Genomic DNA, 24292 nt, shown 5'->3' with positions numbered 1-24292 from the left:
TATCTTTATAGCAGACATATGGGGAAATGAGAAATTAAGGAAGGGTCATATATTTGAACTTGAAATAATACTCACCAGAAAGAGAAATCCAGCTTTAGGATTAAGCAATAATTTCTCCTATATTGATCTTAAATTAAAATTCTGTATTTAATACCACAGCAAATTCAAATCCCTAAGAGATGTGAAATACAAGGTATAATGCAAGGATTAAAATGTACAAGTGCGCGCAATTGACAGGGAACCTCTCCACATCAGAGGTTCCCAGGATTGAATCCCCCTGAATCCTAGAGGAGAAAGATGAGAAGACAAAAAAGAGAAATAGATACAGAAGATCACACAGCAAATGGACACAGACAGCAAAAACAGCAGAGTGGGAGAGGGGGAGGGGAAGGATAAATAAATAAATAACATGCATTTCTTTAAAAAAAAAGTATAAATGGCACAAATAAACATTTGAACGAGTTAGTTGTATTATGTTGGCATTCTATTTCTATTTCTACCTTATTTGGCTTTTGTTTCTACCAGCATCAACAAGACTATTGATTCCTTCTCTTATTCAACAAACATGTGTTGACCAATGCTATGTGCCCAGCACTGTTCTACGTACTGAGAAGGTCAAAGAAAAAGCCAAAGTCCCCGCCCTTGTTGAACTTACATGCTAGTGCTAAGACACACAATGAACTAATGCATAAATCCATGTCAGGTTGTAATTAATGCTCTGAAGGAAACTAAATCAGGGTCCTAGATGGAGGAAGGGCTACTGTCAGTATGTTAGAAAGTGGAGTAAGGACGATCCAAGGAGGTGACATTTTATCAGGAACTGTGATGAAATGAAGGAACTTGCCTTGTAAACATTTGTGGGGAGAGACTTTAACTGCTAAGGCGTGGCTACGTGGAAAAAGACAAAATGAAATGTAAGTGCAAAGGACATGAAGATGCAATGTTTGTGAAGCTCAAGGCTTTCACTTTTCTATTGCTTTCTCTGGTCGATGTACCGTCCCTGAAACTTGGGAATATTAATTACCTTGTATCTTTCCAATTTCCACAGCACAGGCCTAAAATTCCTTTTCTTTTGTGTTTTAGTAATTTGCTAAAAATAGCTGTAAAATTAGTACATGATTTCTGGTAAAAAAAAAAAAAATTAAAGTTATACAACAAAATTCCCCTCTCCAGATCATCTCTCTTCCCATCCTCTTTGATTACCTCTTTTGTTACTTTCCACGATTTTTTCTTTGCATTTGCATGCATATTTGAGCATATAGCAATATATTTTGGGGGGGAGGAGGAGGGCTGTCTGTTTTAGCTTATAATAATTTCAAGTATTCTGCCCTTGTCTTTGTTCATTTGTTGTTGTTGTTGTTTAAATCTAAGGCTATACCTATTTCAGTCCCCTGGACCTATGCATGCACTAGAATTACCAATCATTTCTGTTCATAGTCAGATAAGAAAAATAAGTCCCACTTCTCAATTCCTATTATTTTTATCTTTTTGATTTGAATACTGAATTAATGTCAAAAGAGGTAATAATTAGATACTAAAACCGCATTCTTTAATTATATCTACCAAGAAAGAAAATAGATTGAGCATTTCACCATTGTGATATCCCTTTGCTCATCTTTGCTTTCTGACTCTCCTTACTGCCAAGCATCTCATTAAAATATTTCCTTTCAGAAAACATGTTTATGCTCAAAATGCTCTGGTAGCATGACCCTAAACCTACTTGTTTGGCTTGTGTTTTCTTTTCTAATAACTAGGAAGCTCTGGCTTATTTTGATGTCATCTGTTGCATTATTTCTACAATCAACCACAAGTATCTAGTTTTGTGACTTGATGGTTATAGTCTTGAAGACGGATAAAGTAATTTTCATCCTTTTGTGTGCTTGGCTCTTTGAACTGCCCTGGGCTTTGCAAAACAATTTAAAAATATAGTTATGGTAGTTTACGCAAAGTACATTTTAAAGTTTCCCTCAAATGGTTTTTCAGGGTGTTATGATTGTGCCATCCAGCTAATATAGAGAACCAAAAAGGAAGAAAGCACTTTCAACCTCCATGAAGTAAAAGTTTTAGTAGGCAGAAGGGTTCTTGTAAGCTTTTTGCTTTCTTTATTTTTTCCTCACCCAGTTTCATGAGCAATTCACAAAGGCCCCTACAATATTCTCAATTATGCTTACATTTTTCTTCCCACAACTAATTGAAGATACAAAACTTGCACCCACAAGCAGCCACAATGACCGCAGGATGAAGATGTAGTGGCATAAGGTCAGCAGAGTGATCCATTGTGCCTGAAATGTTTGCAATTAAGCTTAATGGAGGGGAAATAGGCTGCGCTTTATAAGTGGTTACCTCCTTTTTCCATTGATTCAACCACATTATTAAACGCAAATAGGAATATATTTTCCGTAAAATTCACAATTTATCTGAACTGTCTATTGACTCAAGTTAACACAAATTAACTCAAATGTCTGTTTTCAGCAGTATTTCAAGAAACAATGGTAATTACTCTTGATTTATATTTTTTAAACCAAAAGATGTGGCTTTGGAATAAGGGGGAGAAAGTCAGAATGAAAGTAAGACCCAGTAGAAAGCAAGTTCTAATTATCTAAATGTCAAAATGCACTATGGCAAAATAAAGTCCCAAAATATCATTATAAACACCATTAAACATAATTTTTCGGTCTACGAATTTGGCTGCCGTGGTCAGCCATTTCCCCTTCTGCATCTTCTTTAAAGGAGTAAGAAATTGAAAAAGAAATGAAGCCAATAAAGTAGCATATCAGTTAACACTATAAGAAATAATCACATAAACTAACACTTAAATTGTTTAACCTGCCTTTTAGCTAGCAAAATTCCATTGCGTCAGAAAAATATACCTGAGCCTTGACTCCAGCTGCCAGTGTCTCCCTTTGCAACATTTTGCTTTTACTTCAAAAGAATATTAAAAAATCATAGATTGTACTGGACTGCAACATTCCTAGAAATGTTAAGTGAACAAGTGTGTTTTCATTCATATTCAGATTACTCCACAGATAGTCCCATTATAAGGACTCAAAAATAAGGATACAGAAAAAGTGCTAGGTCTGTTTTGGTCCGTTGTTGGATTCTTATTATTGCCACCTCAAATTCTTCTAGGTTTTTAGAATAAGAACCTGTTTTATTTCGTATTTGAATCAACTGTGTCTTCAAAGAATAATATTAAATATAATATCTGATCTGAAAATTTTTGGTTTCTCTGAAAAGGGAAAAATTCCCCATAGTTTGAGGATCTTTCAGTTCACCTTACAAATATGCAGTGTAGTTTTCTGGAGTTGAATTAAATTAAGGACTTTGAACATTTATCATTTAAAATATTTTATTTATAAAATTTTAGGAGCTTGGGAAATTTTTAAATTAGACTTTTTCACTTGGTATATCATTATGGTAAAAAAGAATCTTTTAGAAATAATTAAGGTACATAGCGTATAAAGCAAGGCTTATAGCAATATGAAAGGTTCCTCCAGCTAGTAGGAGGAGACAAAAGGGACCGTTAGATATTCTCCAATTACATGTTTTATCGTTTCTTCTTACTTTGCTGTACCATACTTAGTTAGTTATACTATTCTAAACAGCTTTCTTTCATTTATTTGCTTGTTCAACAAAATATTTACCTAACACAGATATTATGGGCTAGGCACTGCTCCAGGCACCATGGAAACAGTAAGGAAAATAAGTCGAAAGTTTCTGCTCTTACATTTTAATGCAAACAAAGGAAATATGTACTGTGGCATGACAGAAGGTGATAAGTATCAAGAAAAAACTAAAGCAGAAGGGTGGGCAGGGAGCTAGGAAATGGGAGTTGTTTGAAATTGTAGTTATCGTGGTCTAGACACACGTTGTCACATGGGACCAAAGATTGTTTGCTCAACCAAGAGTAACTGAACATACTCTTGTAGCCAGGACTCACAGTAGATCAGATCCATTTTCACCTTTACAAGCACACAGACATGGATATTTATCCCACACAGCTGGTAATTACATGTGACTTTTCTCAGGATTAATTAAATGTGGCCTTGACCTTTGCCTTTTCTTTGCTTCATGTTACAAATTTTGCACCAAGCCAAACCATTTTTTCAGTGGATTCTTGATCTCCCTTTGGTACTCATGGTGGTATTCAATTACACTTTTTTTTTTGCACCTTTCAGTGAGAGATATTTAGAAATAATATAAATTCACTATCTGAAAAATTGTCCATTTTATTATCCAATCTCCTGTAGATGACCAATGCATGCTTTTGGAAAATATATCTTGTCTTCTGAGGTCAGTGTAGAGCCTGAACAGAATCCAGGTAGCACCTCATGCAGTTGTGCTCAATACTGACTTCATATTTGAATCACCAGTGTAGCTTTAAAAATATTAATTCCTGGGTCCCACATCAAGAGATTTATTCAATTGTCTGAAGAAGCCAGGCATTGGTATTTTTAAAGATATCCCTAGATGCTTCTGTTGTACAATCAGAAATGAAAAGCTGGGTGAGCTCTTTTGCTCCAAGTGAGGCAGGCCCTCCAGCATCACTTGGGTGCTATTTAGAACTATTTATAAATGTAAATCCCAGGCCCCACTCCAGACCTACTGATTCAGAATCTTTTTTTTTTTTTTTTAACATGATCCCAGCTGATTTGTACATACATTAAAATTTGAGAAGCACTGATCTCTATATACATACTCATTTTATAGTTTGTATAATTACAATCACGAGACGTTAAATCATTTGTCCATGGTCAGTATAGCTAGCTAGGAGAGACCCAGGTTAAGAAATCAGGCGTTCAGCTTCTCCATAAAGCTGTTTCTCTATGCCCCGTATGTTGTTTACTGTGAAGGACTGTCAGTTTTGTAAGTGACAGTGACTTGTGAATCAGGAAGAGAGTAGGAGGGGGAATCTACATGGGCTACTTAAAGAAATGAAGTACAATATTGTTAAGTAAGAATTTCACTTTTAAAAGGTTATTTCATGTAGCAAAACACCCTGAGTAATGAATTCTGATAATTTGGTTCTATTTAATGAATACATAAAAATCTGCTTGTCTTAAAGAATTTATACAAATCTTTAAAAATTCTTATGCCAACCAAGAAATACATCTAGTTAAGTAGACCCCCATATTATATTTCTTTTGCTTAGTTTTACTGGTTAATCCTTTTATCAAAAGTTGAGCAAAAATAAACTTTTCTTAGCCATCATGCATTATAAATTACAAGGTAGTAAAGTTTAGATTTAATGTTTTAACTCTTAGGGGAAACCATTTGACTGATGTTAAGCTATCTGTATGTAGTTAGAGCATATGTTGTGGTCGAAGAATCCCTTTTCACCAACAAAAATGCCTAGGAGAATTTGTAGCCTGACCTGTACCTATCCAGTAACACTTATTATCAAAAGCAAAGAACTCTGAGTTATTAACAGAGATTTGGTCATGCTAATAACGATTGCTTCTAATAGCATAGTGGGAGCATTTCAGTTTCTGAATCTTTAAAGAGGGATAAGAGTTACCTCCCTCCATAAACAAGAAAGATATGAAACAATATTTTTTTCTGAACAAAACCACATATATAAATATATGAGATAGTTTGAAGCTTTCTGCAGATTCCAGGAAAGATCATGTTCTTAGAGCTAATCCATTCCTGTTGGGGGTGGGGGGACCATTTGATTGGAGTTGAAGCATTTGGGGGTCCTTTGAATGGATTACTTCAGTGAGGCATGACCCAGGTCGGTCTTGGTTTTCTTGTTGAATTTCTTTATAAATGGAGGACTAAAAGTAGAAACACACAGAAAAAAGCCACAGAAACAGAGAAACCCTGAGAAGTTGAGAGAGAGGTCCTAAAGGCCAGAGGCTGGAACTAGCAGAACACAGAGCCTCGCAAAGAGACCCCTGAGAAGATGAAAAAGGTGAGGCCCAGAGGAGAGGGGAGAAACAAGCCATATTGCCTGATTGCCCAGAGCTGAGCTTAAGGAGAAAGTGAGCCTGGAGGAGAACGCGAAGATTCATACTGGAGAGCACCATTACATCTTGCCACATGGCCAGAGTCCAGGATCACCGGCAGCCGACCTTCAATGAAAAAGCATCTCTGCTGGTGCCTTGATTTGGACATTTTCACAACCTCAGAACTGTGAGCTTTTAACCTAATAAATTCCCATTATAAAAGCCAAAGCATTTTTGGTATATTGCTCCCAGCAGCTTTTAGCAAGCTGAAACGGAAATATATATTTAATTTAGGTAAATCCATTTAAAATGAGGTAGTTCTGTCATTTATTATGATTTAAATTATAATAAAATATCCTCATATGAAAGTGCATTATTGGTGGTCTGTTACATTATAACAGGCATTATTTTTTTAACTTTCTGTGTCATATTAATTTAAGTAAGCAATTAATTGGGTCCTCATTTAGTGCTACAAATTTTAATATTTGTCCAACAAGCCTTGAGAAATAAATATTCTCCAAGATAGTGATATATGTGTCTTAACTGAGCTATTAATCATCTGCATTGATTTTAGGTGAACTATCTCTTTAGCAGTTATATCTATGCCAAATAAATTTCAGAGTAGACATGTTTCCTTGAAAGTCTTTCATCCATATTTTTGACTATAGGTTTATAAAATTTTGTCATAATTTATTGACCACTCTGCTTTCATGCAGATATTTTTTCTCACTCTCAGAATTGGTGTATTTTTATTATTTTATTGTATTTTTTCATCTAAGGATGCCATTAAACCCTTTCTAAATCAAAGGTTGCAAATCAGAACTTGTGCTGAATTTAGAACTCACATAAACTGTCCCTAAGTGGAAAAATGACTCTTCATGAGAATATGAACAGTTTTCTACTTTTACTAATATATTTAAAATCCAATATTTGGGACTGGGCTCCATATTTTATTTAACATTTTTAAAATATCTATTTTGATATGCAAGTTGTCACTTTAAAAACAACATGAATGAAATTTTCCCTCCCAACCCTTTAATAAAAAGAAACATAGGAAAGAGGGAGAGAAAGTAGGATCAACAAATGGAAAGAAAAAAAATAGATTTGCAGAGAAAGGGAGAGAGGAAAAGCGAAAGTGATGGGCAAATAAGGATTTCAAAATGGGAAAAAGTCAATAATTAGAAGCATACATTAACAATGTATAAATGTCCTTTCGTTCTGTGAGTGGGAGGAAGGGGGATGCTTTAAACATCTCTGCTTATATAGAATAGCCCACACAAACTACATTAAAAGAACATTACAGCTGTTTCAGGAAATTCACAGTTCAGGGTGAAATATGCCATATGTCCTCCAGTACCTGCTCACAGCAGGGTGCATTAAGATAGCCATTAAGCTGACTCCCTGTTGTGCCTAGGTGGTAGAGGACATATGGTGCCTTTCACCCTTGACTAATGTTTCCTTCCTTTCATTGTTTCCCGCAGCAACTTGAAAGTCTTCTGAATGTTGCTCTTCAGTCTGAGGAGATTGGGTTCTTCCCCAACCACTACCCTCCTCCGTAACACACATTTGCACATATGCTTCTTCTTGCCCAAAGTGATTTTTCTCTTAATAACATACTATATTTGATAATACATAACCATGGCTAATGGGGGAACATATTAAACTTATAATGACAATATTGTCCTGTGTGGGCTACAAAATGAAATAAGGTATTATCTGTAGATTAAAGATGGAAAAATTGTAAATAATGCAAAAGAGAGAAAACAAGTAATGTGGTAAACAAGTAAGTTGGGTAGGAATGAAATACAAAGTAGTCACTATTTTCTTTGCCACCTGAAACCAAATGCATTTTCCCAATTGCATTCCTAATTTTATAGAAGGCTCTCTCTCTGAGATTGATGAATCCAACAATATTAAAATAACAATATGAAAATCAATTCTCCTTTCTTTCCCCTCTCCTGTAGACATATCCTACACAGTCATACTCTCATGAGTTTCTCAGGAGTGGCCGCAGAAAAGAGAAGCTGTCATATGGAAACAAATTCAAATGCTGTAGAGGTCTTTGTTGCTTCCATACACTGTGAATGTTTACCTTTCTTTTTTGTTTAGATAAATATCCTTCAGGGATGGTGACTCTATCCCAACCTCAAGCAGAAACTCTAATTCAATCTATTTGGTTGAGGCATGAGTATAAGATATGATACAGGTCAGTGAGGGCTTAGGGTATCTGCAAAGAGTGCTTCTGGGAAAGGTTGACTTACTCTTAAAAAATAAGTCACTGGAAAGTATGGCCTCTTTTGCTAAAGCTCATTGCCTTGCCCGGATATGATGTCTGTAACTCTGGCAGCCATCTTGAAGGCTTGAGAACAGACATTAAAACAAAAGAAGGAAAAGGAAAAAGGAGAAAAAAACCCAAAACACAAAAACCTTTAACCTTTGTTGATACTGTTGAATCACTGATTGAACCTATTCTTGAGCTATAATGACAAGGTAGCTTATAAAAGAATAATGGCATGACATGTGGAGGGAAAAAATTGGTTTGGAGTCAAAGTTCTTCTAAATTTTCTCATTGTGTGGTCTTGGCTAATTTACTGAACCTAACTTTCCATTGCTCATGAAGAATCCTTCAGAGAAACACTCATACGTAAGGCAGAGTACTGCAGGAAGACTAAATGAGATCACCCGCAAGAAAAACATATTGAAATGCATTATGCATATGTTCAGTAAATCCTCCAGTCTCCTGTCTCAGTAGCCCTGAGGTGAAAAGCTTCTGGGATTCACCATTTCCTGTGAGCTGGTGAAGTTTTCCAGCTGGGGTGCAAAGACTCTCACCAGGATTGGCCCAGAGTATTTGCTGAGACAAAGTTAAAGTGAAAATATCCTAAATGTATTTAACTTTCCTAACTTACCAAAAATATACTTATCCACAACATGCATTTTTTTACTCCTAAACCACCATGAGTCATCTAAAGCGGATATTCTTCCCACTTTTCAGAGTAGTACCCAGTCATAAGAAGTCAGCCATCTTATTTAAGACAATCTGTTAGTGACCCAGAAAGAATTAGAGCCCTAGTCAGGCCATTCTCGGTAAAGAAAGACTCAATGGTTATTTTCAACCAAGTGGAGGGAAATGTATTACAGACAATGGTAAAGAAATATTTCTTCACCAAATTGTCATTCGAAAACTGTCAAGTTCAGTTGCCTCATTTACTGGAGGTGATTAGGTGAGCACTGTATCTCCTCTTCCTGATAAATATGCTACCCAGCAGTGTATGAGCCAAGGCTACGCTGTAGTAAGAAACAATGCACAACTCTCAGAGGATACAATAACAAAGGTTTATGTTCTTTGGAAATTGAGGGCTCTGATATTTCTTAATCCCCCTCACTCTGGGGCCCAGGCTAACAGAACAGCAATTACCTGGAACATGGCCTGTTGCCACAGCAGAGGGCAAAGGCAAAGTGCCCTGGGAGGTCTTGTGGCAGCAATTAGATGCAATGTCAAGAAGTGACTCTCCCAACTCACGAACCTCAAACACCAAGGGTGTGAAGTTGCAATCCTATCCGGTGCTATGGAAGGCAAAGGGCCAGAAGTCGTCAGTGCAAAGCATTATTGACTACCTCAAAGGAAAGCAAGTCTTAGAACAATTTGCCAAACAGGTAACTATTTATTAACAAGCAGGCACTAAATCAGTCATAAATCCTTATTTTATTTTATTTTTTTTATAATTTTAAGAAGGTCCTTTTCTTTGTCCTACAGCACTCTGCCCAGCACTTTTCACAGAAGGTTTGTACCAAGGTACATAGAGCAATATTTTTATGCCCTGACCAGATAGTGATAGAGGCAGATCAGGAGACATAGTCCTGCATGAGGTAGGGAGAACACATCCCTAGCCCTGACCTAAGGCTGCTAGCCTGCTCAGTTGGCTGGATCCCCAGACTTTGTTTCTGCAAGGGTGGTATTCCCAAATAATTATGGTGGTGGAACGAGTCCCATATCTTCAACACTGCTCATTTAATTAATTAAAAAATTATTTTTAGCAACCATTGTGCTCATGAACAAAACCTCTGTTATAGATTTCAATAAGGATCTTTGAAAAACTTGAACAGCCACCTCTGGCAAAGGATTTCTATTTAGGGCACCTCAAGTGCAAACTAACTGTCTTTAGCTGCAAGACGTAATAGCCCCAAACTCTGTACCCTAAAGCAAGAAACTAGTATTTCTCATGCATCTATGCAGCTTCGCTGATCTCAGTGGAGCTCCCTTAACCTATCTGGGTTGTCTCTGCTCTGCATATCTCTACTTTTTCTCCTAGGACCAGTAGGCTGCCAGGAGCATCCTTCTCTGGCAATGGCAGAAGTACAAGAAATCTGTCGAAACATGCATCTTGGGGACTAAGCTCAGAACTGGCACACAGTTACTTCCACTTCATTCTTTAGGCCAAAACAAGTGACGTGGTCAAGCCCAGAGTCAACTGATGGAACAGTTCTCCTCACCCATGCAGGGAGCTCATTAAAAAGTTGCAGGGTAAATGTAAGTATAAAGAAGAGAGGCAGAATTAGCATCATAAGTAAAATCTAACACATGCACCTCCCCAACAGATGCAAGGTGGTTGATACACTCATGCACCCATCACAATGCTTTTTACGCTAAGTAGTGTGTGAACTTTCAAATTGCCCCACTCCCTACAGTGCATTCTGAAATGTGCAGAGTCCTACCAACTAACCCCTTGACAAGCTCTCTGACAATTACCGTTTTACTAGAAATCAGTATTTTCTTATGACTGTTATGGTGTTTTTAGCAGAACAAAGGAAAGAAAAAGACCTTGCTTCCAGCTCATCAAAGCAGAATGAAGACTCGAGATGAGGGTCTTGATTCTGTAACTATTTGTGAAGATCAAAATGAATTCTCAAAATATGAAACAAAAAAGTCATATACTTTACTGGTTCCTTTATGAATAAAAGTACACAGCTTAGTCACATTCCTTTGACCATATACCTGCAGTACTTTGTACTTTTTAGGATGATAGAAAAATAATAATAATTGGTTCCTGGTGACATATTTAAAAATTACTGGCTGGAATGTTGTTATAGAGTACATAAATTATAAAAATAGTAAAAAGATCCTCAAGACTATTTTAGTTTTGCCTGCTTTCTTCCCAATTTGTCACAATAAAAGACTTATTGATAGAAAGAGGAGCATGGAGTATAACATGATGTGAAGTGTTCCTAAGCAGACAGTTTAAGAATAAGCTAGAATAACGTTTGTGAATATCTTGAAATCTATATATGATGTGTCATCATTTTCTCTGAATTTTATTAAGCAATTTTAAAGTTGGTTGGCAGCAGATTAAAGTTAATATCACAATTGGGTCCATGTTGGTTTCTGACATGCAAAACTCTAACAGTGGTTTTGTACAGGAAGCATATGCCCTCTTAATTGCATAAGGCATTAAGTTACGTACAGAAGAATTGGGAACCATATGGCCCATTAGAATCCAAAATCAGAAGGTAACAGAGATGAGGATTTCTATGCTTTCTAACTAAATGGATATGCAATGGGGGATTCTTTTGACAAGCTAGGAACCTGTACAGAATTTCATCTTTTCATTTGCTCATTGAAAAGCCCCTTATTTTATTCCAGGAAAGACTGAGGGGGTGCTACTCCTACTTGTTCATTTTGACCTGATTTGACATTTCTCTGGAACAGTACCTACTAGATTGCATCACAATGTCACTGCATATTTACTTACAGAGGTCTGGGCTCTTGTAGGTCAAAACACTGACTTAGGCAGCTGGGTATCTATCCCCAGTCTTAGCAGACTGCACTTGAGGCTTTACTGATCCCTCTGATGTCTTTAATACCAGATGTAGTTTATTCCAAAGCTAACTTTATATTCCTATTGGAAAAGGTGCCATTTCCTGAAAGGAAAGACCCTTATGAATAGCATTTACTTCCAATATGTATAGTGGATTTTAAGGATGGAGGAGAATTGATTGACGAGAAAGCTTATGCTGCTTTGTTGGGTAAAAATGGGCTCAGTGGGCTTATTTTGAACTTGATTTCTGTATTAGGCATGCTTTTTAATTAATCAGTTTAATTCTTTAATTAATCACTTTAACTTCTATTCCACAAGAATTCTTTATTTATTGATGTGCTCAAGTATATAATGAAACAAGTTTTGTTCTAGATTTTACAGTATTTGCCTGGTTATGTTCCTCAAGAAGATGCAACCATAAAAGAGAAGGTAACTCTTGATTTTGACCCTGAGTGTGATGGTGGAAAGATAAAAAGTGTCCAAGTGCTAGCTTTCTATTTTGCTTTACAGAGTGTCAGAATGGAGGTCAAGATGAGGAGAGGAAAACTATCATATTCCCTTTCACATGACAGAGTTCCACTTCATTGCTTAACATTATTTCATTAAGTTCATAGATAAGCACCTATCATTTTTTGTCTTTATCTTACATTGCATGCTTCTTAGAAAAGTCACATTTGTTCTAGTCCTGACATATCAGAATGTCATTTTCAAACAAGGGAGAGGATTTAAGTGGATATCACTAATCCTTTCAACAAATAAAGATTGAATAATTTAAAATTATAATTTTGCAAAAGTGTGAGAATAAGTAGCCTTTTTAATGTCGAAAATATGTCATGATCATCTAACACACTAAAAATTATAATTCTAATACAGGTAAAAAATAGATGATGATAAAATATATTACAAAATCAGTAATTGTTCCTTGAAATAAAAGTGTAATTTATTAATGATATATCATGAAAATAAAAGTTATACATTTATAAAAAGTAATGTGAACATACATGTAGGATGAATATATATATATATAATAGGATATAATACAGGATATATATAGGTATGCAATATATATATATTTATATTACAAATAATTTTGGTGTTGGTCCCTGTAAAAGATTGTCATATGTTAGGATTCATTGAAAAGAATATGTATAAGAAAATTACACTAAGACATCATTTTGTTCAAATATGAGACTTTATTGCATACATTTTATTGACCTTTGCTAAATGATCACAGTACTTAGAGATTCCACTTTACTCTCTGTGGTTGTGAGAAGATTCTTTTCCTGAATTGAATTCCCTGGTTCACTGTTCTACCAATCAGTGCAAAGTCAGCTCAGTGCAATTTCAGGGTGCATTTGTTTGTGCTACATTTATGTATATCTGGGAATAATCTTCATGGTGATGTTGCATGTGGTCCTGATACTGGATAAGTCTCAAGGGATATACAATTAGGGAAGAAGGTAAAGAATTATAATGTAATTATATATAGAAAGGGCTTCTTAAATGTAAAGAGATAAATAAAATATTTGGAATTAGCATTGATTTTAAAAAGAATGTCTTGAATATTCAAATAATTAAAATAGACAAAACCATATAAGCACAGAATTAAAAGCTTATGATATCTTCACTACAACCAAATTTTTGCAGATGGAATTGAATTAATCAAAATATTTATGGTGTGTTAAGGCATGCATAATCTGGCCTGAGCCCTGAGCTGCATTTCTGCTATCATTAGCATATCCTACATTTTGACTAGGCCAAACTGCAAGTAGTACTGTTATGTATATCTCCATTTTCATGCATTTCTGCTGTGTGCTTGATTTTCGGTTGACAAACTCCTACTCCTACTTCAACCTCCAGAGCAAATGGCCGCATTGCATAAAGCACATCAAGACTTCCATGAGCATTAGTTGCTGTCTGTCATCAACAGTGTCACTAAATTGTAACTAAAGCTCTTGTAACTTGAAAAAATTAAGATTTTTTACTTTTCTGATTAGATTGCAAGCCTCTAAATCTAGAGAACATGCCTCATTTATTTTTGTCTTCTTAGTTTTTAATATATACTAGACCACTCTATAAGCCTTATTGAATAATAACGTGTATATTTGAAACCAAATGGGTTAAGTTATAATTAAAGGGAAGTGTTTATCAAACATATTGTTTGCAAATATGATACTTCTCTAACCATTTAAATCAAAAGAGAAAATTTCCAACTCTTCCATGTTAACGTAAAGCATATATTTTTAGAGGAAAAGACATGTAACTCTTTGAAGTCTTCAGAAAAAAAGACTATCAGACTATCATATTATGTCTACATAATTTAATTTTAATATGCTAGACATGATATACATTTTTTAATTTAAACAGCCTAGCCTCACTCCATCCTATAAGGATATGTTATGTATCCCATGGCATTGAACTTCAAATATCAACAAATTATTTCAGTGACCCACAAAAATTAACACCAATTAATGTTTGATGATGTTGCTCTTAATGATATATGAATTGAAATGCATTTTCTAATTTTTATATAACAAATAATTACGTGACGTTCTTCTTTGTTCTATTGCCTTAGTGTTCTCTGGTTCAGTTAATCATTACAAAGTATTTGCTTTTGTCTAAATTCTCTTCCAAGCCCATTTTATTTTTAGACTATCTTAATGATAATGAAGGTTAACTTTACCCCTTCCCAGGCCCAAATTTTCTTGAGCCATTGCCATCTCCCATCCCACATTAAATAAGACACTCTCAAATCTCCCACCAGACTTAATACACAATGTATATATTCCATTGACTCATATTTATGTATCAAAATATGACCTCTCTCCTTGAAAGTGGCCATGGAACTTTCATTTGCATATTCCAAGAAAGCAACACTTTACTCTGCACGTTCTAGATCCTCTCTCTCTGTCTCTCTCTGTCTCTCTCTGTCTCTCTGTCTCTCTGTCTCTGTCTCTGTCTCTGTCTCTGTCTCTCTCTCTCTCTCTATATATATATACAAAGTACAGGAAACTGGGGTTTAATCCAGAACCTTGCATGTGGAAAGCTGGCACTTAATCATTGAGCCACATCAGCTTCCCTGAGTTGATTTTTTCATTTTTCATTTGTTTTGTTTGTTGTTTGCTTTTGATTTTTCAGGAGGCACTGGGAAAACCCACCCTAGAACTTCCCATATGGGAAGCAGGTACTCAACTGCTTGAGCCACATATGCTCCTCAATAAAAATGGATTTAATGCTGGGGAGTCACAGACACACCTAGCAGCTATTGTCTGGTCCTTGCAGTCCCCTGTCCTTTTCTTTGTGTGCAGATGTTTCAGTATGTTTCCACTTCACAGCTCAGGAAAGATTTAGGGTCTAATGGAATGACCTGATGTTACCTTTAATCCCAAAAAAGGAACCAGCAGCTCCAGATGTTTAACAGGGCAAGAACTCTGTACAAAGATTGCTTGATACATGGTTTTGCTCAGTAGCAGGTCCCCTTCCCCCTGGAGAACATAAATACCTCATCCTTGGACAAATTTCTCTCTCCTCTTATATGTGAAGTGGTGATGTGGGCTATGGGTGGGAGGCTCTTTGTCTCTTCAGAGATAACCTAAACTATCTGTGACTTGTGAGTGTGGGATGATAAAAGGCTGCAGTCCTGCCCTTGGTGACCATGGCAAGGACTCCAGTCCCAGGAAACAGTTTAACAATGCAAGGTCTATAAAGTTTAAGTATTCAGGGGAAATGCAAACCAAATACACTAAAAGCTTATATAGAATACCTGAGGTCCATGCTAAAAGCTTACCTAAGATGTGGAAGATATATATGCTAATTCAAGCCTATTGAGAACTGAAACAAAAGGACCATTTGGCCTTTCCTCTCTGTATAAAAGGGACTCAAAAATCTTGTTCTGGGCTTGGGATTGAAACGGAAGGCTCCCGATTCCGGCCGGCCATCAATAAACCATTTTTCCTTCTCAAAATCATTCCTGAGTCCTGGCCTCTCTATACGCAAATAATTGAACCTCTCTCAAATTCTACAACAGTGGGACCTGCAGAGCTGTCTTCCAGCAACCCAAAAACCCTGGGAAACCATCCGCAATGGGATCTCTTTTCCACTCTTTTAAACCCTTTTTGTGTAAGAAATAAACTGGGCATTTACTGAAAGTCTTAGTTGTGCCTGAGCCTGTGTTGCCACCAGACACCATACAGCAACTTGCTGCACAATTAACGAATGGACAATGGTAAAGGCAGGCATGCACATAGCATCTATATGTTGTGGTTGAATCAGCAACATCATATGGGTAAGCAGAAAGCTGTGAGCAAGATAAAATATGTAAATGCTGCTTCTATCTTACTGTGTGATCATTGCATGGTGCCTGAGTCTTAAACATAAATTGAAGTCCCTTGAACATTGTAGAAATGCAATAAATAATTTTTTAAAATAATGAAAAGTCTATTTTACCAAATTGGCCACTTACTCTAAACCTTGATCTTTTTGAGAAAACACATTCACATCAAAGTAAATATTACAGACATAATTAAAATTCAAACATCAAAATGTATTCAGGGTTATTATACTATACATGATTAGGATATAAATAACCTTGCTTGCCATGATGTGCTATAGAAATTGGGAAGAAAGTTTACATTTGTCAATCAATGTGCAAGTCATCAAAAGGAACAGTTAAAAAACAAACAAAAAACACCTTAACTGCCATAAAAGGAAAAAGAGAAATTCTTTGAAGTCATATTGGCTGGGAGAAGTCAAGAAATCATTGAACACAAATGGCATGCAGTTTGCAAATATCCATACGGTAAACACAAACAAATATAAAACAAAACTAAAAGATAGCCTAATTGTCACCTTATCTTTTATTATGTTGCAACACAGGACAGTCATAGAAGGTAAAATAGAATGCAGAAAAAGAGTAAATCATTGACATTGGCTTAAATCAAAATTCTCAAACTTATCATCAGCATACTAAAAGAGTTAAGAATATATATAGGGAAGCAGACTTGCGCAATGCATAGGGCATCCGCCTACCACAGCAGTTCAAACCCCGGGCCTCCTTGACTCATGTGGAGCTGGCTCATGTGCAGTGCTAAAGCGCACAAGGAGTGCCGGGCCATGCAGGGATGTCCCCCGCATAGGGGAGCCCCACGCGCAGGGAGCGCGCCCCGTAAGGAAAGCTGCCCAGCGCGAAAGAAAGTGCAGCCTGCCCAAGAATGGCGCTGCACACATGGAGAGCTGACACAACAAGATGACACAACAAGAAGAAACACAGATTCCCAGTGCTGCTGATTAAGGATAGAAGCGGTCACAGAAGAACACACAGGGAATGGACACAGAGAGCAGAAAACTGGGGGGCGTGACGGGGAGAGAAATTTTTTTAAAAATCTTAAAAAAAAACAATATATTTTTAGTTCAGTGTTACTTAAAACAGTGTTTTCAAAAGTTCTGATACTGGGCAGAAGACAATATACTACAGGCAGCCCAGTAACTATTGTCTTGCGAAGTGTTGCTTCATCTGCATGGCTCTGGCACAAATTTGAATTTGTGACTGTTGGCTTAAATACGATTTTTGTGTAAATAAATAGATAGATAGATAGATCAATCAAGTGCATGTTTTTATTCTCTCTCTTCCTTTGTCTACCAGACTTCCAAATGTTGGAGTTGTGTACATTTGTACACACAACCAACCTCACCCTAAAATCTCTTCTGAATACCATCTACACATCTGGAATGTAGCATTTCTAAGACTGTACTCTGGGTTTCCTCATCTTTAATTCTCCCCTAACTTCTGTGTTCTTCCTTTCTTTCAGCCACCCCCATTATTCATATAAAAAACTTGGACATGATTGTGAGTCTTTCACTCCCTTTAAGCCCTTACATCTAACCCACTAAATATTATTAATATCACCTCCAATCAGAAAGCAAATCCTACTTTTTCATCTCTATCACTAGGTCTATTTCTGCTACCATGTTCCCCCTAAGCAATCAGGAACCACCAACTAGTTTCCTTGCTTTTGTCTCCTTGACTCCATCCCCATCTTTAAGAGTTCAGAGGGACCCTTTCAAAAATGCAGTTTTGATCACGTCACTCTCCCCTGCTAATATATTGAAATGGCTTCCCAAGGTAGGAAAAGAAAATTTCAAAGCCATTGTAGGCACCACAGTTTGTTTTTTCCTACCAACTCATCATTGACTCCCTTCCTTTTCTCCCTTGGAATTCAAACTCTCAGTCAAGATCCCCTCTCAGATCTTGGAATGTTTCAAACTCTTTCCTGCTTTAAGACCTTAATATATGCCTAATTTGTTTAAAGCATTCCTCTGTTAACACATCATCTGTTGAACTCATCCTCTAGGTGTCTCTAAGCACACAAATCAAATCAGGCTATTCCTTAAATCTTATATCATACCATGTATGTTTCCTTCTAATGTTATCACAACTTAGAATTATATCCTTCATTTGTGGGGTCATTTGAGATCTTTCACCACATACAAATGAATCCCTTTGTATGTTTCCTCCTGCCAATATATACAACACTGCTAATTCAATGAAATATTTAGACTACCTGTATTTTATTCATTGTATCCTTGGTGCTTATAAAATTGTCTGGTATCAAAAAACACTCAAAAATGGTCACTGAATGGTTGAGACAATGAATAAGTAAATTAATAAATATATTAACATATCATTATCTTATATGGTTAAAATTATTGGAGGAAAAAGCAATGTTTAATGCAAAATTAGTTTTAAAACCATTTTATGTGGAGGGATTATGGAAAGTACTATATTAAAAATGATTTCTCCCCATAACTATAATATACTTGCAAATACCTATTCCTATTCCATCTGTATTATACTCCCCCTCCTGACAGATAAGCAATTGTGGTGTGGAAAGAATGTCATTTATCCAATGTGACAGAATATATTAAAACAAACAAAATCACTTACCACAATTTTAGCAAAGAAACAAACAAAAAACAGAAACCAACCTGACAATGGCTGATATGTTTTTTTTTAACTGATAAAACCATAGTGAGGACATAGACATGTTACGTCAACAGAATATAATGGAATTCTAGAGGGACAGGTGCTTAACAACGTATTTCTAAATGTTCGTTCAGTCAGGTCATCTCAGGCTTATCTACGTGAGGCCTTTAAACAAAACCTATTATTTTGATGAGAAATTAAAAGAAAATCCTACTTTCTATCCTTTTAATAGAAAATTGATCAACTTAAGAAAATTTTAAAAGCATTTCCATACATATCTTCCCTGTTAAATTTATATATTAACCAAAAAGCTTATTTATGTACCTTTTTGCCACATTTCTCTGTTCATGTAAATTGGGTAAGGTAGAATTTGACTAAAGCCAACCTCAACTCTAAAAAGAATGGGTCTAAAGTTTCTGAATAAATTTTATTGGGTCTCAAATTCTATCCAGAGAAATAAAAATAGATGATTTAATTATAGAGAAATTACTGCTGAAGTTTATTTCAATTCCATCTTTAACGCTTTGATTAAGAAAGCATAAACTTATACTTTATTCCGCCTACATCTCAAGATTGGAATGAGAAACAGTCCCTACTGCAAAACAGATATTTCCAAACTAAGAATTGTTTACTCTTTTCAGTATTTATAACTGCTTTGATGGCAAATGTGAACCTTATCCTAAACATTCCTAAATAATGCAGTGGCAGGATTGTAGTTGAGCTGTTTAGCTCTGTTACACTTTGCATTTTTTCTCCTCATCCATTACAACCTGAAAGCCAGCCTCTTCTTCTTCTTTTGTCTCAGAGCTGTCTATAGGGTAAACTGCAGAAAGTACTTATGGACAATTCTGTTTGTTTTTTCTTTTGTAAATATCTTAATTCATGATGAGAATAAGCCCGTGTCTCAGTGGGGCAGGTGAAGAAGATGCTTTCATAAATAGTGAGGAATAAAAGAGAAAGATTTCCTTCTGAGGTAGACAGAATGTAAGATGCCTCATTTGCAATTAGGAAGATGCATGCCAAAGTTTTAAGTCCCCTGGCTATAGGGAGTTTTCCAAAGCCTTAGAGAAGAATGACTACATGGTATATATAGGAAAGCTAACTCCAGCCTAAAGCTCCTACCTTTATCGAGTATCTCCAAAGCCAGAGAATGGCATGGGAAATTTTAAAGAATAAAAGGAGAAAGATGGGCTGAGATACTCCCAGCAAGGGCATTATTTCATGCTGTGAAGTTCAAGGTAAAGGTAACAATAATTGGATATATTTTAATTAAGGTATCAGAGTTTACATTTATTAGACACATTAATGAAAAGTATCTTGACTGCCTAGCCACCAAGAAATACTCCTTTGATAGTTTCATGCAGTTTATGCCTACCGCACACTATATTGGAATAGAGAATAGGCATGCTTGCTTCATTCGATACAAAACATCCTAATCCCACAAACCACTATCTCTCTGCAAGATACCCAATCTGGGTAATTCATTTTTACTAACGCTATTGATTCAAATAAAGGGAGTCACTTGAACTTGAATCCATATGACCCAAAGTTACATGAATTCTTATGAACTTGTTTTTGTCAGTGAACAAGAAAGGCAAGGAAGTCAAATGTGATCCAAATTATTATTGTCTGAATTTTCATCTTCATTATCATGAATTATCTGAATGTCTATTTTTTCTATGTTTCAGGTTTTGGAAAATTCTAAATTCTATATTAATTTTGCTCATTGGTGTATCCCTTCAACCTCTATACTTGTTTTATTGAGGTGTGTATATTTTTCCTACATATATTTTATTGGAATAGATTTAGTTTTTGAGTTAGTTACATAGTAAGCACCCAATCAATGTATACTGAACAAATGGATGAATTATAGTTGCAATAAATTATCATTATCATGTACAATATTAAAACACTTTTGAAATACTTAAAGAAAAATATGGAAACTACCCTTCATGCTACCCTAGAGGGAAGTAACATAGATTTGGTATGTATCTTTCTAGTCTTTTCCAAGATTTTGCATAAATGTGTCAATGTTCTTGTACAGATAGTTTATCTAAATGAGCTCACACTACATATTTTTCTCTAACTTGCATTTTCACTAATAATAAGATTTGGACACCATTTCTCATTTCCATGAAGGTATATACAGCTCTTCCTTGATTTTTGTACAATAATGCTTACTGCAGTACATTTTTTCTCTGAAAATTACTGAATGGCAAATAATTTCTGAGATTTCTTTTTGAGCATACTTCAGGGTTTAAAGATCTCCTTCTTTTCCTGCCCCAGACCTGTCAGGTGCCCCTTCCACTTTCTTCCTGAGCACACTTTCCTCTGCCTACAAGCTCTTCAATAGAGAAGAGCTTCAATAGAGCTTCTTCAATAGAGAAGAGCTTGTAGAATACTTAAAAAAAAGTTGCTGTAGCTTATATGGTTTTTCATTTTCTCCTCCAACCTTTCCAGTTCTTCCCTCCCCCCAAATTGCAGTAGCATTTCTGAGTAGTTAAAAAGGCAAGGCTCAGGAACTGGTTGTAAACTGGTGACGGATCAGCAGATCTTGTCCTAATCACCATATATCAGTAAACCTTTCCTGCCTTACAGAAAACATCTGTTGCTTTAAGATCTGTTTCCTGTTCTTTTGGTTCATAGGCAATTCACTGCATTCCTTGGAAAGGAGCTCCCTTCCACTCTTCTGCATGTAAGCATGCCCCATAAAAGAACCCCCTCCTCTGGCGCTGGTGTGGATGTCAAGCCTGGGAACTGCTCTCTCTCCTTGAACCACCAAAATGAGGACTAGGCAAAGGTTAGGCTGGGAACTATCTCAACCTACTGCCGCCACCGAGGATTAGGACCGCACATAAATTCCATAAATAAATGCACATTACTCAGGAAGCTAGACTTGTCAGAATCTTTCTTTGGTTCATCTGACATATCCCTATCAGTTTGACAGGAAGCGGTTGCTTTCCACAACTCCTGGCCACACTCGGGACAGCTGCCTTGTTCCTTGTGCTGCCTGCTAACTCTCCCAGAAGACATGAAAATAACTTGTTGCCCAAACAAACCAAGATCTTTGGAATACTTCAGTAAGGGACAGCTCCCTCTTTAGAAAATCATGCTTGTGTATCTCAGAAGGAGAAGGTCAGGGACTGACATTTATATGTTTGGGAATCTGCGCTCTATAGTTTAAGATGGGATTGGGCATGTTTTGCATTATAATATTTTTGGATTGATAAGGTAAGTTTTAGATTGGAGAGGTAAGGTTCTTGCAAAGAGTCTTAAAAAGTAAACAACAGTTTGGTCAATTTCTCTTTTGCCCAGGTGAGCAACCTATAATCCCACAATATCGGGTATTTGCCCCAAAGAATCACCTCTTTTTTCTTTTTTCCCCTTCCCTCTCCCTCCCCTGCCCTGTTGCTTTTGCTGCCTGTGTCCATTCACTGGGTGATTTTCTGTGTCTATTTCTCGTTTTGTCCTCCCTTTTTGTCTTTCTCCTCTAGGATTCACCTGGATTTGATCCTGGGGACCTCCTATGTGAAGAGGGGTTCCCTGTCAATTGTACCACCTCAGTTCCTAGTGCTGCTGTGCTTCACCCCAACTCTCCCCTTCTTCTCTCTTTTGTGTCATCTTCTCGCTGCGTGACCCAACTGTGCGGGCACTGTCTCACTAAACAGGCACTCAGCTTGCTGCATGAGCACTTGACTTGCCACTGCGGGCACTGGCTCACCACGCAGGTACTCATGTGGGCGCTCAGTTCACCATGTGGGCAGTCACATGGGCATTCAGCTCATCATGTGGGCACTCGGCTAGCTGCGCTGTCACTCGGCTGACCTCACAGGCACTGGCTGGCTGGGCAGGCACACCTTCTTTTGTTCTTTTTTGCCAGGAAGCCCCAGGGATTGAACCCAGGTCCTCCCACACAGTAGGTAGAGGTCCTATCAATTGAATCACATCCGCTTCCTGATCTCTTCTTCAAAACAACTGGTTTTCAGGAATCTCCTGGATCAAACAGTAAAGTTATGTATTACTTTACAGTCAGTGTAATCTTTCTAAGAAAGAATTTTCTGGAAAAATGCTAATCATGTTGCCATAGGTGTTCTCAGGTGTCAGTCCTTATAGTATACCTAGAAGCAGGAGCTCTCAGCTTTCTCTCACTTTTCTAAATTGAACCTCAGGGTAGGAAGTGTATGCTCTTCACTATGGCACATCCCTTAAATTCATTACTAGTACAAGTGAATTAGAATATATTACACATATTAATACCCTAAGAGAGCAGAGTTTGAAATGAGCAGAGGCTCCTGTGAATCACAAATTATTCTGAGAGCCTTTACTAAGAACCAATGTCAACACCGGATTCTTTCCCTGGAAATGTTGAACTGGAGGGAAGAGAGTTTAGGTGAATGCTGAAAGAGCAAGGCCAAGGCTGCCTTATAAGGCTTCCTTATAAGAAACTGGGATATATAGTCTGCAGAAGTAATTAATGTTTTTAGGGTTTGATTCAAGCATAGGAAATAGAAAAAGTTTCAAAAACCAACTTTCATTAAGGGACTACACATTTTATGAGACAGTCATTCCCACAATAATTGTGAGAACCAACATTGAGCAAAGAGTGAAAATACAGAGTTGGACATGTATGAGTAACAGCATCTGCAGTTTTATTAAAAATGCATATTAACCTGGATTAAAATTACATGGGCTATCAATCCTCTTGTTTCAAAGAGTATGTGGATTGCCAGCTGGGTTCAAAAGGAAAAAAAAAAAAACACTTTCCTTTTTTGCTCCATGCCACCTCTAATGTTGTATGTTTGCCAGGTGCAGGAGGGACTTGGTCTGTCCCTGGGGTATTGAGAACAGGCCATAGGCAGAAGTTAGACACCTGACGTGAGTTTGGGGATGGCTCAAAATACACTCATCTTGTCCCATTACTGGAAGTGAATGTTTTGTGAGGTGTGGTTGTGTGTGTTCACAACTAAGTATCTTCACTTTGCCTTTCTCATTTCAGTATTTGGTCCAGTATTACAGAAAAGCAAACAAAAAATACAAAGAAGCCAACCAGACTCCTGCAACAGACAAGATACTTGATAAAACTGAGCAACTGTTTCAGGTCAAGAGATCTGTTTAAACTTTATTGGAGTATGGAGAAATAATTCTGTGCCAAATAGCACAACCAAAGTTAACAAGGTACTGTAATGTACAAATTCAAACTAAATGTTAAGAAGACTGAGTTTGACTCTGAGACTGAACACTCAATACTTTTATTTGTACAATGAGGCGGGAGTTGTTCTAATTTTGTCAATGATGTTGAATTTGCCTATGTAGAACCAAAGGGACTAAATATTTCTGATCCAATTCAATCACAGTCATATAATAACGATTTTAAAGTTAAAAGAAAAAACAATAACAATAAAATGCAAACTGTTGCAATACCAGAAATCCTACTTTCAAGTCCGTATTCACATAGAGCATTTATGAAACTGACCAAGCACATGACATATTAGATCATTTCTCATTTAAAATGGGTTGGGTACTGTATTTTCCAAATAGAATGTTTA

General features: G+C 36.6%; 1 long non-coding RNA gene across 1 annotated transcript; it reads left to right on the top strand.

The window, feature by feature from the left end:
* The first annotated feature begins 687 nt into the window (after positions 1 to 687).
* On the top strand, positions 688 to 24292 carry LOC139438638 (uncharacterized). The gene is made up of 4 exons (XR_011648285.1): positions 688 to 914; positions 20435 to 20511; positions 21393 to 21546; positions 23743 to 24292. It is a non-coding gene; the product is annotated as an uncharacterized lncRNA (long non-coding RNA).

Source organism: Dasypus novemcinctus, chromosome 3 (assembly GCF_030445035.2).
Source record: "Dasypus novemcinctus isolate mDasNov1 chromosome 3, mDasNov1.1.hap2, whole genome shotgun sequence".
Lineage (NCBI taxonomy): Eukaryota > Metazoa > Chordata > Mammalia > Cingulata > Dasypodidae > Dasypus > Dasypus novemcinctus.
This window is presented reverse-complemented; position numbering and strand designations above follow the sequence as displayed.